The sequence below is a fragment of the Panthera pardus genome, unplaced genomic scaffold (genome assembly GCF_024362965.1).
Source record: "Panthera pardus isolate Hobbes unplaced genomic scaffold, ASM2436296v1 HiC_scaffold_17, whole genome shotgun sequence".
In the NCBI taxonomy this organism is placed as follows: Eukaryota; Metazoa; Chordata; class Mammalia; order Carnivora; family Felidae; genus Panthera; species Panthera pardus.
Genome location: NW_026526732.1, coordinates 28,825,642 through 28,845,171, shown reverse-complemented (window position 1 = coordinate 28,845,171; position 19,530 = coordinate 28,825,642). Strand labels below are relative to the sequence as shown.

Sequence of the window (19,530 nt, the reverse complement as noted above, 5' to 3'; positions counted from 1 at the left end):
TGCTGAGGAAGTTCAGGGAATTTCAGGGAGCAATCTCCCCACACCATGCGTCAACTGACTGGAGATTCTTATTCTCAGCTCAAGCTAAACCTTGAAACATCCATCCTTGGTAGGTCAGCATTGCTCTCCCAGGACCAGGATGAACCTCATACTTGGAAGCTCAAACCATACTAAAAAATCTGGCACTGGCACTGTCGTTGAACACAAAACCAAAAAGAAACAGGTTCACACTTTCCCCCTTAAGGTAAACTAATAACTAGATATCATCGTGTTTAAGAGTAAAATATCCCGATTTCGAATGGAATCAAAGCTTCTTTAGTTGGACCCTAGAATAACTTACCTAATGTCGTGATGGTCTGAGTCATCTATAACTGAAGAAAAGAATCTCATTTCTCTCTCCCCACTTCCCTTCTCTTCCCCAAGAGTCATATGTATTTATTTAATCCTTCTTATCTAAAGTATCAAAGTTTAGACCAAATTCCTCTGCTTTCTTTACCAATACCTGGCACAAAGAAACATGTTTTGTGTACTTGAACAGAGATATTTGTATACCTATAAATACTAAGAAATAAAGAAACTTAACCACATTAAATGCTTCTCAAGCTGTGAATCATAATGATAATCTTTATTTAAAAGCTTACACCATGGCTCAGGATTTATTGAGACTGTGCTCTGAGTTATGCTTTCCAAAAAGAGGTGTTCTGATAGTGAACACATTGGGAAAATGGTAGGAATTTGTCTCCTCTTGTGAGGAACTACAACACACAAAATTATGTTTAATGTTTTGAGGAACCCTATAGTACAGCAAGTAAAATTTGGGAGTAAGAGTCTCCCAAACTTACTTGACAAAAGGACTTTTGTGTGTGTGGCAGTATTAATTAATCTGCAACACACTTTACAAATGTCTATAGTATATTTATGTTATATTACAGAATTCTCTTTAAAAGACACTTAAATGCTATTGTTTCAACAGGATACTTCTCATAAAATGAAAACAGTGTAGCAGTAAATTCTCTCTGTAGGTCCAATGTACTGGGATAAGCAGACTGAACGGAAATGTAGCAGAAATCAAATTTAGAGGTCACCTGATTGCCTTAAGAGAAGGTAACTAAATTTGATGACTTAATGATCAATCCCACTACAGTTTTTTTTTAATTTGCTAAAATATGAGTCCATAATGCATTTTTACAGAGGGAAAAAATAGATATGAAACTCCATTAGTAGGCTCCACAAGTCTGTTGCAGATGAACATTTTTTCCTCTCCCTAGAACCTTGTGAAACACCAAGTACATCTAATGGACCAATTAGAGTGATAAACCATCGCAGCCCGCTCCCTGCAATGTCTAAACAAACCGTTCTAAGAACAAGGCCAGCTGATTGCAAATGGAAACTCTCTAATTCCCAGATATAGGAAAAAAGGGGGCAGCTATCGCTTGGTTCACTAGTCAATGGGAAATGGTCAGAAGTATGCAAATGTCCAGATGTCTCTTTGTGGGGAGGGAAAATCTGGGGGGGGGGGGGGAGAAAAAAGAAAAAAAAATTACATTCAAATCCTTCATGAGGTGCTGTATTAGGAGACGAGCAAAATCATGAACACCAGAAAAGAGGCTCCTTCCTAGACTCACAAGAACAGGACGGAGGTCGCCATACACAACACGGAGCTGCCTTCCTGGAACGGAAGCATCGTTAGAGAGTCCCCTGGATAGCCCTCTAGGTCTCTAAATAATTTGAGTGTACTTACTTTGCTTTTTTCACATTAAATCCTCTGTACATAATTTCACTAATAGCAACCATATGGGAAGCATCTGTAGCTCTTCTCAATTCTAATTTTCGTGGGCAGAAGAAACACTGACAAAAATAGCCCCACAGTCTGTCAGGGCCACTGCAGACTGACCTAGTTAGATGCAGCAGGCTGAATGCATCTGAACTGGCTTAATCCTGCCCCAGCTTTGAGGCTGCTGTGTGCCCCAGAGCTCAAGCCTTAGGATTGACCAGGTCTTCACAGTTTGTGTTTATGCTTGATGGGTCACACTTGGGTCTCTGAAACCATATTAGCGTGGCTCTTACCGACCCACCTACGGGCACTCCCCAATCAACTCTCTGAAATAGATTACCAAAATCGCTGTTCTCAAAACAACAAAAATTGAAACAACAAAAATCCATAACAATATTAAATTGTAAATGCTAAAAGGAGAAGATCTCTAAAATGTGATTAAGGTATCCTTTATTTATAAAAAGAAGATAAACACCCACATAGAAAAACGTCACAATAAACATGCAATTCACAGAAGAATGCTAACAAGCAGATAAGAAATGTTTAACATCACCAGTAATCAAACAAATGCAAATTAAGACAATAAACCATCATTTCTTTGCCCATAAAGTTGACAGAAATTCGAAACAAGAGGATACAATTGTTCTAGAAGAATGTTTCTAACACTAAGTGGCAAGATAACAGGCCGTAAAACCACATATGCAATGATAGAAGTGTGCGCGTGTGCGTGCACACACGCGCACACACAGCACACACGTTTACAAAGGCCAGAATAATCGATACCAAAATGTTAATGTGGCTATGTGCAGATGGTGAGATCACAGATGAATTAAAAACAATTTTAATCCTTCTCTGTTTAAGTGTCTCACAATATTTATTACTTTTCTTACCAGAAAAATGTACATTGCATTTAAAATATTTAGGCCATAACTAGTAAGAGATGCCTGGAGACTACTCTGTTCATGATTTTCTGTGCTCCAGTTGTGAGTGATAGCAGAAAAGATGTTTCAGGTTGGACCACTGATACGGGCCCTCACTCCATATGCTAACGTGGACTGCTCAAAGTCTGGTGAGCAGGCCGATTTATTCTGGGAGCAGACCTCCCCCTCAAAAAACAGCTCAAAAAAGACAAGTCTTATGGGAAAAGGCCAGCTCACACTTTATTTACTTTCACATTAAGTTCATATTGAGCTAATTATAACATATCTCACCAAAGGCAAAGTTCTATAACTGATTTCATTTTCAAAATCTCTTTTTAAAGTTTCCAGTAGCTGCTATGTAACATTCCTGTACAAGATTTTCCATTCCTGAAGAAACCCATATGCGAAGTATTAACATCTCACACTTTTAGCCACTTTTTCAAGTTTGAAGACGGCGGTGACACTATTTTGGCAGTCTTTTCAGAAAGGTTTTTTCTTTTTTTGTATCGCCAGATGTAGCAGAAACAAATAATGATTCTACATTTATTTCATGGATAGGATGTGTTTAAAAAAAAGATTATCAATAACATGAAATGCTACTTGCTTTTAAAACAGAAAACAGGGGTGCCTGGGTGGCTCAGTCACTTTAATTTCCTACTCATGATTTCAGCTCAGGTCATAATCCCGGGGTCATGGGGTGGAGCCCTGTATTGGGCTCTGCACTGAGCGTGAAGACTGCTTAAAATTCTCTCTCTCCCTCTGCCCTTCTCCCCTGCTTGTGCGCGTGTGCTCTCTTAAATAAATGAATAAATAAATAAATAAATAAATAAATAAATAAATAAATAAATAAAATAGAAAATACCTTTTCCAGCCAAACCACAAATATTTATTGGTTCTTGCTATGTGCCATGCTAGGCATGTCTGAATTAAGTTCTCATATACTATGAGAAAGAATACATTATAGGAAACACATGCATTACAGAGTTAGGAATTTTTAAATTTTAGTCATGACCACCCCCCCCCCCCCAGAGACCATGCTTACCTTCAAAACCCTCTTTTTTGCAATTTTTTTTCAGAATTTATATTTCAATAGGAACAGAGCCTCAAGTAGGTGCTAATTTCCCTCATCAACATCAGAAATGGTTCCAAATTATGGCCATTTCTCTACCTTCCAAGGGTAAACTGTATTTTTTCATGAAATCTCATCCCTCCATTCATGGCAGGGAGGTAATCAATCCCTGTTGTATTGAGAGGTTAAGAAATTGTATAAATTCACTTATATCCTGAAAAGCAACTTATAAATCTTCAACTAGAGAAAGGTATGTTTAAGTTGCTATTAATCAGAAAATACCTGATTAACAGTTGCTCCTTCGTCCCCAACAATAATGATTCCATCCCTTTCTTTTCCATTCTGGCTTAAGCCTATAACCTCACTTTACCTCTTCATGCTATTCATTTTATTTGGCAACAGTCTATGCTGGAGAATTCCTGTGTCATTACAGTGCTCTCTAACATCGGATTTCTTACCCTGGTGATTCTGCAGGCAGACCCCCATGGCATTCTGTGTTTCCACCATGGATGAATGTAAATGCTTTAGGATAACCAACTTAAAAAACTGCCAGGACACTGGGAATACAAAGGCAGACCAGGAGTGGTGAAGGCATCCCAGTGGAACTTTCTGAGCACCCTATGATTTTAAGATTATGAGGAAAATTATAATCAAAGGGTATGGTGGGTACAGGGAAGGAAGAATCATCTGCAAAGGCAAGAAAAATTTAAAACACAAACAGAAGACTGTAAAGAATTTAAAGGATTCTTTTAAAGAGCTATATATATACTAGGATAAAGAAGCTGATCTGTGATTAAAGCACTTGGTAGTATTTAGCCATACATGAAATCTCAGGAATTTCACATTTCAGAAGAACAGCATTTATTTTTTTTTAAAGGTTTTAAAAAATTTTTTTTTTAATGATTATTTATTTTTGAGACAGAGAGAGACAGAGCATGAATAGGGGAGGGTCAGAGAGAAAGGGAGACACAGAATCTGAAGCAGGCTCCAGGCTCTGAGCTGTCAGCACAGAGCCCGATGTGGGGCTCGAACTCACGGACCTCGAGATCATGACCTGAGCCGAAGTCGGACGCTTAACCGGCTGAGCCACCCAGGCTCCCCTCAGAAGAACAGCATTTAAAACTAAAGGCTGCGCTCAACTAAAATGATGTGTTCTTAACCAAAAGCTAGGGGAGGGAGAGTACTGTCCTCTGCCAGTAGGTTTCTAATCCGAAGATTTAAAATCTACTTTCTATATTACGGTTGTGAACGCCTGCCTCGTCAGAGTTGCCAAGGCAACAGCACAGCCCTTTAGAAGAATGAGGACAGCGAGCATATGACACCAAATCCGTGGAAGCATCAACTCTTCCACAGGGACCCATAAGACACCTGTGAACTACAGACAGCCAACAGATGTATACAATTCCACTTCCATACAGAATTGTGACCATGCGCTGGCACAGGAAAGGCTTTGTGAGCCAGTAAGGAGTAATCAAATCTTCCTACATCTACATGCAAAATCACAAAACAGTACAGGACACCAGCCATTAAACCTTCAACAGTCATATGCTGTTATTATTAATCCTATAGTTATTAGGTTCTGCTTCCAAAACAGAAGTGCCACAAGCAACATGAGGAGCTAAGAACGGAAAATAACTATGCAGATTCGAGAACATCCCACTTAAACGCCATTGGGATTTTCTTACACAGCTAGATGAAATTCTAGTGATGTAATCTAGATATGGGGAAATGAAAGATCCAGGGAAAAGTTACTTTGATTATGCGTGTAACTTTTGTTTTACTGATACAAGTATGTTAAATGATATCATTAAGATAGAGTATTCCCCCACATCCAACTACCAAATGATCTGATGAGGGCTTTTTTTTCCCCCACCCTTAATTGTTGAGTTGATTGCAGTTCAATGTTATCACACATGATATGGATTGTTTCAGATATTTATATTTTACTTGTTTAATTAGCTAAGCAAAAACTGCACCCCTCAGATAGATGACTTCAGGCATCAGCAAACAGCATGCTCATTTAGGATGTGAATCTGAATGTACTCTTTCAGGATAAGTGGGAAGCAGAGACTTTCACGTGCCTCACTCTTCCCACACACATATCTGTGCTGCTTGGAAGGTGAGCTGACTTTGGTGCTATGGCATATTTCTATCTCATTGCTTTTAAGGGTCTGGGGTCCCATTTTTGTCCCGCTGCAGCCGGCCCTGCAAGACCCTCATTCTCTCCCCCTCTGGAATATTCACCTTACCGGGAAGCATCCCTCCCCCCTTTTCCCAATAACCACTCCTTTTTCTGATGCATACCTCATACTGCAAAGACTTCCGGCATTACCGACGTTAGGCCTTTATGATGTGTTGTACCTTAATTCTCCCCTAAGTTCTAGAAATCCACCCCTATCCTCCTAGGTTATCTTTGCCATTAATAATGATGTTGCTTCAAGTGAGAGGTATTATCTGTATAAATTCTCATAGATTACTGAACATGTTTTTAATAGGTAATAGTACTTAATGAAAAGGCTTAGAAATTATAGTGTAAGAGTGTAAAATTTAAACAGGTTTCATTCATTGTATTTAGTGTTGTGTGGAATAACAAGAAATTATCGTTTTAGGTAAAGAATGGTCAAAAATGGCAATTTCATATAGTTCAACTTAATACCTGACCCAATTTATGCCAATGATTTCAAGTGCCAAGATGAGCCATTTGGTCAAGACATATGACAGCCAGCAAGCCTCTTGTTCCTAGGACAAGGCTGCTTATGAGTAGTGACCTAGATTTCACACCCCGTGGTGCCTGAGCCCAGTCTACTAAATGGCATCGCTAAGTTTATCATGACAGCTACTTCAGACTACGGCCAGCCATTACACAACAGCACAGATGAAGGAAAACAACCAGATGAGCAACCTGTGTATCCCTTGAAGGTTAGCATCACCAATAAGCAAGAACAAAGCTGAAGGATAAAAGTAGAGCTTTAATATCACTCTCCTCTATTTGCTTTCCAAAGTCATTTTTATCGTATGAAACGAAATCCTTTTAGCGGGTTATACTGAATGGAAACCCTAAATACTGAAAAGAACCAAAAAGCAAAAACATTAAAATAATGGTCCTGTAGTTCCCCAACCCCCCCCCCCCCCCCCCCGCCCCACCACATGCCACATGATTGGCTAGCTCGCTTTGGTTTCACATTCTGATCTGAAAGAATGGCTTTAAAGGGAAACAGCAGAATAACCATGCTATTAAATGTACTCATTCTACACAATAATCCCCACTGGGAGCTTCTACATTGTTAATGATCAATATTATCAACATTTAACTAAGTTGCTAGGGAAATTGGGGGGAAAAGAGACATCTTTTCTGTCCTGCTCTCCTGTCCGTGAGCTTATATTCCCATAGGAGACGGCTAGTGCATACAAACAAAGAGCTCTGATGCGGGACTTTGTGGAATTTATATACCACAAACAGCAAATATAATACATGTGCCATCACCTCCTTTAGTTTTTGGATCCAATAATATGAAACACAGTAGTTCTAGGTTAGGAACTGCAGGTAGTGTCTTTACCCAGATTATACTAAGCAGGTTTGAATTTAAAGCTCACTTTCATCTTACTGAACTCCTGGAACCATGTACTTCCAATTTTCTGATGCATGAAGAAAAAAGGGAAACTTTGTCACATAAGCTTGGTTTGTTGCAAATTCATACACAGGATTTTATAGTACCTATGAATATCATCCTCGCTCTACTAGCTCTCTTTGGGAATTTGGAAAAAGGTATTTATGTTTCTCTGAGTTTTTTCATTTGAAAAATGGAGGATTCATTCTGATTACTCAGCTGTATCGGTAGGGTTGAAAAGATATAAGATGAAAAACAGACTGAACTCATTTCAAAATTATAGTATAAAGGACATTATCTCCATGCAAGAAGTATAAAATACAGCAAAAGTAAAAAATAAAATAAAATAAAATAAAATAAAATAAAATTATGTATCTTAATCTTGCTAGATGAACCTAAGAAATTTTCCTGAAAACCAAAGAGATGAATAAGAAATGTCAAACGATGTTTTCATTCAAAATATTCTCACATAGGAGTAAAGGCAGTGGCTTACACCAAAGCCAGTTAGACCACTACCAGATAAAGTACCTCCTGTCTGCCTAACTGGAAGGAAGAAATGTCACTGGACAGAAAGTAGCATACATACATTTACATAATTTTGTTATGTAAAATTCATGGACCTTATGTTCTAGAACCAAAAATTCTGTTAGAGACTGAAAAAATCTCTTGAATAAAATCATGCAAAGCTGAACACTATTATCCTTTATAGTGCTAAGAAACATACTGAATGTAATCTCTTAAAAACTTTCATCTTAAAAACAAAAAAAAATAAAATAAAAAAAAAAAAAAATGAAATAAGATAAAAAAAAAAAAAAAGCCACAATTCTGCAATAATTATCTCAAAGTTTTGCAAAGTTATTTCTATGGAACATTCAAAACTGACACTGAGATTATCATATCTTTCTCACTATGATTCAATTATTTTTCAAAACTCTAAAACATATGGGATTAGTGCTTTGCTACAGAAGTATGCGGGTCCCCATCCTCCACACCCGTTTTTCTGTGTCCATAAGTGTAATGAAGACACTAGATTCCATCCAGTATCCTACACCATTCTACAGAAAGGCAACAGAGCTGAAACTCTGAGCTTCAGACACCGTGTCTATAAAATGGAGATGTATACCTACCGCTCAGGTTAGAGCTAATTAATACCTTTAGAGTTCTTAACACCCTTCTATTTTTATTCGTCAGATATAAGACCACTTTTTTTTTTAGGAGATTGAAGTCCATGACGCTGTAGATTAACTGAAAATATCCTCTTGTATTAGCACAGTAGGTAATCAACATCCATTGGGCTGAATCAACATCCATCCATTGGGCTTGGTTCATCATTAGAGAACCAAGCATGCTGATAATGGGTGCCTTCAGTCTTGCAGTCCACCTCAAAATAGACTGTTACTTAGGAGACAGAAGAGGGAAATATGAGGATTTAACACAAGAAAGGCTGCATTCACAGGGTGCGATATGCAGAAGCTAAATTAGGATCCTGACAGATTTAGTAACAGATTTGGTGGCAGTTGTAATACTGAGTCTTTTTTAATTATAAAAAGTGAATTGATACGCTCAGTTATTTTAGCAGACACATTTTGTCCTTGGGGTAAGAGATATGGTTTTCTGGGGAGAAATTTCTGACTAAGCACGGTAGAGATCTCTGCACAGAAAAACCCATTGTTAAAAAAAATCCCATGGTTGCACAACAGTGTGAGTGTATGTAATGCCAATGAACTATATACACTTAAAACAGTTAAGATGGAAAATGCTATGCTTTGTGTATTTTACGACAACTAAAAAAAAAAATCCCTAGGGCTCCTGGGTGGCTCAGTTAAGTGACTTTGGCTCAGGTCACGATCTATCTCACAGCTCCTGGGTTCCAGCCCTGCATCGGGCTCTGTGCTGACAGCTCAGAGCCTGGAGCCTCCTTCAGATCCTGTGTCTCCCTCTCTCTCTATGCCCCTCCCACACTTGTGCTCTGTCTCTCTCAAAAATAAGTAAATAAACATTTAAAAAAATCTTTAAGCAGTTACTCTCCTCTCTGGTAGTTTTCATGGACACTAAGGCTATAGCTAATTCATAGGAGCCCTTCCTTAGTGAGTCCTTGTTTACATGACACAGAAGTTATATTGACAGGAGACAGACAAACTAGGAAATAAGTTGTCAGGAAACAGGATGGCTCCTTCCTTAACAGGGGGCCTATGACTGCTGGAGGGGAGGTGGGCAGGGGATGGGCTAAATGGGTGATGGGCATTAAAGGAGGGCACTTGTGACAAGTACTGGGTGTTATACATAAGTGATGAATCATTATACTCTACTCCTGAAACTAATATTATATTATATGTCAACTGAAATTTAAATAAAAATGTCAAAAAATTTTTAGAAAGATCAAACTTAAAAAAACCTTTGCCGGGTTCGAGCCCCGCGTCGGGCTCTGTGCTGACAGCTCGGAGCCTGGAGCCTGTTTCAGATTCTGTGTCTCCCTCTTTCTCTGACCCTCCCCCATTCATGCTCTCTCTCTCTGTGTCTCAAAAATAAATAAATGTTAAAAATTTTTTTTTTAAAAACCAAAAAAAACCCCTTTGGCTTCTCATTATTATAACAAAGGACAGGTTTAAATAAACCTATTGTTTCTTCCACTAAAAAGCAAGCAAGCAAACAAAAAAACAGTGAGCCTCTGAAATAAAACTTGAGATGACTGACCCCTTCATGCTGCCAGGTCAGCAGACAAGAAATTTCCTTGAGGGTGTCTGGAGTCAGTAATATGGAGCTCAAGCATCTCCAGATCAGAACTGCCCTAGTGTCTGTGGAAACCATCACACAAGGTCATCTCTCTCCCTCTCCCCCCCCTCCCTCTCTCTCACACACACACACACACACTTGAGCAAAGAGAAGTGAGAGAAAGCATGACAGCTCATTTTATAAAGCTAAGATCATCATCAGAGCCTCTTACATAAAAGCATCAACCTGATCAAAAAACAAAGCCACTAGCCTAGCAAAAGTTCTCCTTGGCTCTCAATATTCCATTGGCTCTCTAGACTTACCATTGTTACTCAACCTCTGCACATACCCAGCTCCTTCCACCCTCTCTGAATCTGTAAGACCCTAAAAATTTGAACATGTAGAGAATTCAAGATTCTTTCAAGGAGAGGAAGAAAAACATTATTTAGGAGGTCCACTCCTTAACCTACTCCACAAAAGTGCTTTCCAAACTGTGTCACAGCTTTCTCCGAGAGTCCATGAGCTCTGAATCCTCCCAGAAAAATGCATACCTTAACATTTGTGTGGGGACCTGTCCAATGTTTACACTATGATTGTCTTTAAGGATCACAGGTCTGGGGCGCCTGGGTGGCGCAGTCGGTTAAGCGTCCGACTTCAGCCAGGTCACGATCTCGCGGTCCGTGAGTTCGAGCCCCGCGTCGGGCTCTGGGCTGATGGCTCAGAGCCTGGAGCCTGTTTCTGATTCTGTGTCTCCCTCTCTCTCTGCCCCTCCCCCGTTCATGCTCTGTCTCTCTCTGTCCCAAAAATAAATAAAAAACGTTGAAAAAAAAAATTAAAAAAAAAAAAAAAAAAAAAAAGGATCACAGGTCTGGAATTTTTCCCATGAATTTTACTTATTCATATCAAAACAAAGAGAAATTAAATACTAGATAAAGACTGCTGAGGAAGCTAAAATAATTTTCTCAAAGTCCCTTCAAAATAAAAAGCAGTTTGAAAAATACTGGCTCACAGAGGGCTCAATTTGTAAGGGAGGCTGTATTCGGAGGAATAATTAAAATACTCCAGTTATAATAGTTCAAATGTTTCTTGCGCTGGAAACTATCAGGGCACAGCTTACATTCACAAATCATGCACCGTTAACAGATACACTTCTTTTGTCACATAAACATACTGGACCCACCATCTCTCCCTACCCCAGAGGTGGGGCCAAAAGGAAGTTAATGGCTCACAAAAAAGTTGCCTTTTCCCTGTCATAGGAAGAGAAAATGGATGGGATGCATTTCATGACTTGGGCTTGGCAGGTGGAGCACTGGGCACTGTTAAGCCCACTCGTAGCAGCAGCTCGTGATTACCTCTGGTCAGAAGAGAGGCTGAGTTGTTGTAAAAGGAAAGATAGTATGTATCTCTCATGCACCCCTCGTTCCATTATGTCATGCGACTAATACATGGGAAGGGCAGGTTTGATGTCCAAACTACATGAAGTTACCACTCAATAAACACCGAGAAAAAGCGTTAAGTATTTGTCAATGTTATGTTTCTCTGAGTGTCACTTTAGTTTTTTTGTTTTTTTGGGGGGGCCTGAGAATGATTCCTGAAGGCCTTATCTATTTTCATATATACTAGTCTCCAAACATGAGTAGGGCATTTCACTGAAATTTAGAAAACAATTCCCCCACAGAAACAATAGTATATATGTTAACTCAGCTTCTAGGCTGACCCACTAAAGCCCTTCTGACCCACAATCTAACCTATAACGTAAAGCTGAGTACTGCCTTCACTGCCAGCAAGACGCAGTATTTTCATGGGCCAGAGTTTCAACCTGAGTTGCCAGGATCACAGCTTCTTCCTCTGTAGAAGGACAGAGCCTTCCTGGATTCCATAGCAATGGCAATGGCTGTCAGAATCTACGGGTAAGAAGGGAGGACCTGCTTTCTGGAAGGAAGGGACTATAAAACTATGGGCTAAACTTCTGGTCTAAGAGGCCCCTTGGAAACCTATCCCAGGACCAGGCCCTTTCTGGTCTGGCAACCAACCCTCAATGTCAACATTCTCATCTCTGAAATACGGTAATTCACCGAGTACCTGAAATCTCCATGAATAATCTTCTACCTTCACGTAAATTTATTAAGTACTCTCAACCTCATGCTAGGATTCAGAAAACAAGGTCAGAGGTTATAGGGCATGCTACATGTCGCACAGTTAAGTGAGGAGCCAAAATTCAAATGTGAATCTATTTCCCAGTAGTTCCAAAGCGAGAGAGGTTCCCACCACCTCAGTAAATACTGGAGAGGATTAAATGAGAAATTAGAGCCTGCAGCCCAAATTCTGGCACATGGAAGATGCTCACTGTTTCTTTTTGTTTCCTTCTCTTGGGCATTGGTTGGCATGATTCACTCTCTAGCGGTACCACTGTTTTTTCCTTCCTAACAAAAGTTTCTTCTCTTCCTGGCCTTTTTACTATACTCGTGCCCTGTACTGTTTATAGTGGGGAGCCCAGTAGCTAACATAGTGAAAATAAGGTTATAATTTTTTTCCCCTATATCTTTTCACCCTTTCTTTTTTTTTCACTGACATCCCACAGGGTGAAGGATTTTATATTTTTCTTAGGTCATGTGTCCTTTTCGAAATCTGTGCAAGCTATACACTTTCTCCTCAGAAAAAAATGGACATAAAGATTTTATACACACACACACACACACACACACACACACACACACACACACACACACATATATATCTCCAGCAGTTTTAGGGAATTCCTCTTAAGATACTCTACTACAAAGAAAGAATTCTATATTTAAATTCTGATACCCTGAAGTGAAATCCATCCACCTTTTAGAGAAATACCCAAGAACTGCAGAGTTCATTCGTAAGCATGGCAGTGGGATGGAGAGAGAATAAAGAGGGCTTGTACATGGGGCAACAGATACACCTGGGAACCTTGGGACCTATCTGCTGTGAGGGCAGGGAGATGGAAGGAGACACAGTTACAGGATTGATGCCCTTCTCTTTTCCACTGGTTTTGGTCAAAATCATACATACGTTGGTTCCAGAATGAAATGAAACCCAGAAGGCTGCGTGTGCCTCTGCAGGCTCATGAGTATCCATATCTACATCAGTGTACTTGTCTGTGCAAAGGATACGGGATGAGAATGTTTGGGGGTTGGAAGGAGAACAAAGGTAGAGTCCCAGACATCAGTTAAGAAGGAATGAACTGGTGATGGAGGAGGTGCAAAACTGTATCAGCAGAGAAGTCCCATGAAGCATCTGGCCACTTGGCTTGAATGGCTGTTCCTATATGGTAATATATACATACATACATATATATATATATATATATATATATATATATATATATATATATACACACACACACACACACACACACACACACACACACACACACACATATATGCCTTTTGAAATCCAGAGCTGTTTACATACAATGCATGTGTATAACTACATCTAAATATATGAATGTGCTGGAATTTGGCTTCTACTTTGATCAAAGAACCTCATTTATTATAGGTGTTAATGACAATGCATCCAAAGAAAGAAAAGAGATGCTTGACATCATCTAGAACATCACAGGCAAGATTTTAATCAGTTTAAGATTTTGCAACTTCTGGCAAATGTACTTATTAACCTTTCCATTTATTTCCACAGCTTAGATGAGGAACCTCACTAAGTCAGCTGTAATGACATAGGATGGAATTTTTGAATTACATCCTCCTGGGTGCAAAATATAAAATACAGACCTGTTATTCAGTACATGTTTTAAAACGTCATGCATACATAAGCACACTCATGAATATATTCTGAGAAAAAAACAGAATATACATTTGCATATAAGCCTGAAATATTTTCTCATCAGTATATCATACCAATCACAATCAGAGAGATGCATCTAGGGGGTGGAGGGTGTGGTCGGGAAACATTAGCAGCTACGGCAGATTATAATAATAACAGCCCCTCGAGAGCCGTGCCTGTGTCCAGGCTCCTTTGCAATCTGATTTCTTGTTCCTCACACCAGGAGGTAGGGGCTCCTTCCCTACTTCTTGAATCTGAGCTGGCCTTGTGACATGCTTTGTTCATGTTCTGTACATGGCGGAAGCGACCTTGTGTGGTTCCAGAGCCAGGCCAGAAGAGGCCCCACAACTTCTGCTTTCACTCTCCTGGGATGCTTCCCTGAGAGCACCACATAGGTCCAGCCTACTTAAGAATGAGAGCCCACATGGACGACAACACAGGCGTGCTAGCGGGTGGCCACCATGAGCTGTCAGGTGAGTGAGTGAGGCCATCAACGACCTTCCCACCCAAACTGCCCCCTAGCTCAATGTAGCCCAGGAGTGGGCCCAGGCAAAACCAGCAGCAGAACCACCAAGCCAACCCACAGAATCATTAGAAGTAGTAAACTGCTGTTGTAAGCCGTATGTTTTGGACTGTTCTGTTGCATAGCAAGAGTTAACTGATTTAATTCAACGTAGCAGAAATTGAATGCCAAAGTTTTGATGAGAAGCCGTATTTCCTTTAGGCCTGGCCTAATGTCTTCAGCCTTCAGCCTCTTCCCTTGAACATCTCGAGATGCCAGCTTGATTGCATGGGGATGTTACCCTAGAAGGTACCGGTGACTTCTGAGTGTGATAAACCACCCTCTGGGTTGGTTTAAATGTCATATTTACCGGAGGCTCAGAAATACAGATGACCTTCTGAGAGAGCTCCTGGACTTGTAATTCTAAGAGCAAAACTCATTACAAAAAATGATATAACAAATCGAGGGTTAAAAAAAAAAAATACTTCGAAATACATTGCTAATTACTCAGGAAACTTGCAATGAAGATAAAGTCCAAAGTTACCTTCTGAAAATAGCTTGTACTTCTAGAGAACAGCAGCAGCTAACAAGCTGGCCGGTAATGAACACCTACACTGTGTAAGGAACTTTGCTGAGGGTTGTAGCGGCCATGTCACCACAACCCCACTGCCACTCCAACCCTCCCTCGCTGTATGGGATCATCCGTCCCTGCCCCAGTGGGCTCTGACTGGCCTCATGAACCAAACAAGTTATTCCCATTCTCCTTACAACCATGTTTCCAGGAGTAGTTAATACACATAGAATAGTATAAAAATCAGAATGCATTATGGGCTGAATTGTGTCCCCCTCAGATTTGTATTTGAGGTTCTTACCCCCAGTTCTTCAGAACATGACTGTGTATGGATAGGGCCTTTACAGAGGTAATTAAAGTAAAATAAAGTCATTAAGGTGGGCCCTAATCTGACTGGTGGGTGTCCTTATAAAAAGAGGAGATAAAGAGACAGGCCCGGAGGAAGGCCATGTGAGGACAGAGCAGATGGTCACTGGCAAGTCAAGGAGAGAGGCCTCAGAAGAAGTAGGCCCTGTCTACACCTTGACCTTGGACTTGGGAGCTTCCAGAACTATGAGGAAATAAATTTGTTGTTTAAGCCACACAGTGGCGACCCCCGCAAACTAATACAGAACACTTCCACTTGGAAGTTTTAACCAACTCAACTAACGTGGATTTATATAAGGGACAGGCCCCAAAATAGGAAGGTCATCAATTTCATCTGAAAAATGCAGTGAGTCATTAGGATAGTAGTTCCATTTCTCTCTTTTTTTTAAGTTCTGGCCTCCTCTTTGGGCTGGCTTTGCCCTCAGGCTGGCCTTTCCTATGGGTGGCAGTAAGATGGCCAGCAGCTCTCAGGCTCCATTGGGTCCTGAACCTCCCAGGAGAAAGAGGGCCCTTAAACCTCCTCAGGACATGTCATTTACTTGAGCCCTCACTTACTGTGTAAGTGTCCTACTAATATGGTGCCTCTCAAGTATCCATTTCATCACGGGGGTGCCCTGGAAGGTCTACTGTTAGCATCACACACTGTAGGGCGCGAGGAAAGCAGGGCCCAGAGTCATGTAACTTGCCTTGCGGTATACAGCCGACAACTGGAGCAGAGCCAGAAGCGAACTCAGGGCTCTCCGACTACACACTGGGCATTCATCTTTCCTTACAGACAAAGACTGAGGCAGGGGTCAAACGTTTTCTGTAAAAGCCCAAGCAGTAAACACTTTAGGCTTTCAAACCACAGAAGTAGGTCCCCTGTTGTTTTGTTTATACGACCATTTAAAACATAAATGGGGCGCCTGGGTGGCTCAGTCGGTTAAGTGTCCGACTTCGGCTCAGGTCATGATCTCACGGTCCGTGAGTTCAAGCCCCGTGTCGGGCTCTGTCCTGACCGCTCAGAGCCTGCAGCCTGCTTCAGATTCTGTGTCTCCCTCTCTCTCTGCCCCTCCCCCGTTCATGCTCTGTCTCTCTCTGTCTCAAAAATAAATAAACATTAAAAAAAAATTAAAAAAAAAATTAAACATAAACAACTGAACATGCTGAACGCCACTAAACTGTACACTTGATTAAAATTGCAAATTTTAGGTTATATATATTTTACCACAATAAAAAAAAAAAGATAAAAAGTAAAAAGAGCCGTTCTTAACTCTTGATACAGGAATAGCCCAACGTCAGATCTGACGGCAGGTTGTGGTCTACCAACCTCTGAAGCATCACTGAGATTTTACTTCTTAGAAGAACTCCATGCCAGTCACAGGTTTCCTGGATTTCGCAAATAAACTCTAACCTTTTATCAAAAAGTTCTGAAATACAATCAGTGGGCTGCCATTCAAATTTAGCAACAGAAAAGTGGTGGGAGAGCAAGGTCACAGCCGCAGAGGCCACCCCCTACCCTTAAGGGTTCCTCCAGCTTTGGGGAAGAAGAAGAACTTGCTCTTCTATTCAGGAAAAAAATAATAATAAAATAAATAAATATATATATGAAAGACTTTACCTCCTTTGTTATTAGTAGGAAAAGGGAAGATAATCTTGAGGTGATTCTGTAACATAAGAAGTCAGTTACTGATCTGGGGTAGATCTTGGGGGTTACTGATTTTGTTTTGTTCTCTATAGAGAAATGAGACTATTAGAAAAGGACAGATTCACTCCTGCAGAACTGTTTTCAGGACCTACAGAGCTAGCAAGTGGTTGAAGCTCAAACGATAAGATAAGACATTCAAAGATTAAGGAATTGCCCAAAGACTGGCTTAGTTGTTTTTTTACTGTTGCCTATAGACAAATTGCAAGTCTGGAAGTATATAGCGACTACATAAGCCAGTGTCTTACCCAAAGATCTCTGACCAGGACCTTGCCTAGAGCTTAAGAGAAGGAAGTGCATGAGATGTAGCTCAAAGACATCTAATGAAAATGACCCAAGGTGGGGGGGGGGGGGGCGGCAGACATATAAAATATAGCTAACATTGCAAAATACCAAAAGTAATGGTTACGGGTGTGGACTCTACAGTCACAGACCTCAATCCCAATTCGGACTTTGCTACTTCCTAGTTGTGTGATCCTGATCTAGTTACTTAACCTCTTTGAGTCTCAATTTTGTCATCTATGAGGAGGATTTTAATAGTTAGCTCTACCTGGCACACAGCAAGTGCACAATAAATAAAGGCAATTATTATTAAACAATTATTCTGATAAAAAGTTCCAAATTCCATAGGTCTCACTGGCATCCCAGGCCAGGGAAGCTATTGCTTACAATCCCTACATTGTTTCCTTGAATGGAACTTTCCTTCTCAATTCCTTCTTTGTGGAACATACTGTTAATATCTGACTTGTTTTTCAGTTAATCCTAACATTTAAGTGCATTTGCACGTGTAAGGAGAATCTATCTAGCTGTTGCCTAGAGTTGCCCCAAGTTTAGTAAAAGTCCTTTCACTGATCTTGAAACACTTTGGAACTAACTCTAATCAAATTCTTTCTGGGTTTTACAGTAATGTTACAGATATTACCTTTCCTTAAGAACAGGAATGCTAGTGCATGGGTGGCTCAGTCAGTGAAGCGACCAACTTCGGCTCAGGTCATGATGTCACAGTTCGTGAGTTTGAGCCCCGTGTCAGACTGTGTGCTGACAGCTCGGAGCCTGAAACCTGCTTCAGATTTTGTGTCTCCCTCTCTCTCTGCCCCTCCCTGGCTCGTGCTGTCTCTCAGAAACAAATAAACGTTAAAAATTAAGAAAAAAAAAAAAAGAATAGCAACGCCAGAGTAGCAAAGTGTTGTGCATTTCTAGCTGGTTCTCAGAGGGATCTGAATGGCAAAAAGCAAATTTATGATTTTAACAGATTCTTAAAAAGCAGGTGTTCCAAAATCTGCTGTGATTTATTAGCAATCACATACTCCAATCGTAAGCATTTTCCGAAGTTTTTGTTTTAAGAATATAAGCTTGTCTTTTATAAACAGAAAGAGAAACATTTTCTGGCTCTGTCTGGTAACATAAGCTTAAGAACATTTGGGGGGAAAAACCTTAGGTAGTGTAACCACTGACAGATTTTACAGCGGAACATCTACTTTCCTAACCACTGAGAAGATGCACAGAAAAAAGATGTTTAAAAGAAAATACATCCAAATGTCAACAGTGATCTTTCTCAGAATGATCATTGGGATTTTTAGTCTCTTTTTTCAAACTTTTTTAAATGTAATCTCTACATCAACATGGGGCTCAGACTCATGACCCCAAGTTCCAGAGTCTCATGCTTTTCCAACTGAGCCACCCAGATGCCCTGATTTTTGGTCTCTTTTTAATATATATTTTGTATTTTACAAACTTGTTAAAAATCATTGCATGCTGGGGATCAGAAGGGCTCTCTTTCACTCTTCTTCTTCTGTCCTGTCACAGCAAGTGACAGGTGACCCGGAGCCTGACAGAGGGGTCTGAATGCTGGTCTGCCACTTACTGGCAGTGTTATTTTCAGCTAGTCACTTCACCTTGGAACTTCAGTATTTTACTGTCAAAGTGGAATTGAGAATTAAACGTGAACACACTGAAAAGCGCCCCGCAGGGCCTCTCACATGGTAAGGGCTCCGTTCGTTTCTAGTACTAACCCAATACTACAAAGCTGGAAATGGAAAAATTTTCACATCTTCCTTTCTGTTCCTTTCTCTTTAATCTTACATAGCATTGATTTGATTCCAGTTATTTATCCAAATTCTCTGTCCAGATGTCTTTTATTATGTACATGTCAAACAAGTTATAGAACAATCAAACCATAGTTAAGTCATAGCATGACTTAACTTTCATTGTACTTCTGCTTCTAGAGCTCAGAAAATAAACAGATCCCTCACGGCTTGCTCACATGCAGCTCTCAGGTAAGGATCTGGAGGAAACAATTAAGTTCCTGTCACGAGTTTTCTCTCCTTTATTCACTGGGTCATCAGAAGGAAGGGAGGATCATAGTCTGTGCATGAGGTTGCAGAAGAAAGAAAGACTCCTCCCTGAATTCAGAGGCAGCCATGGCTTCATGGACCAGAGTCTGGCATTCGCTTAAGAAGTATCTGCCTTCTATATCTACAGCGAGAACCAGAAAAGACTGAGATGCTTTTCTGT

General features: G+C 40.3%; 1 protein-coding gene across 11 annotated transcripts in view; it reads right to left on the bottom strand.

The window, feature by feature from the left end:
* MAP7 (microtubule associated protein 7) overlaps nucleotides 1-19,530 on the bottom strand; it is a 179,735-nt gene that overhangs the window by 119,990 nt on the left and 40,215 nt on the right. The gene's annotated exons all lie outside the window — the stretch shown is intronic.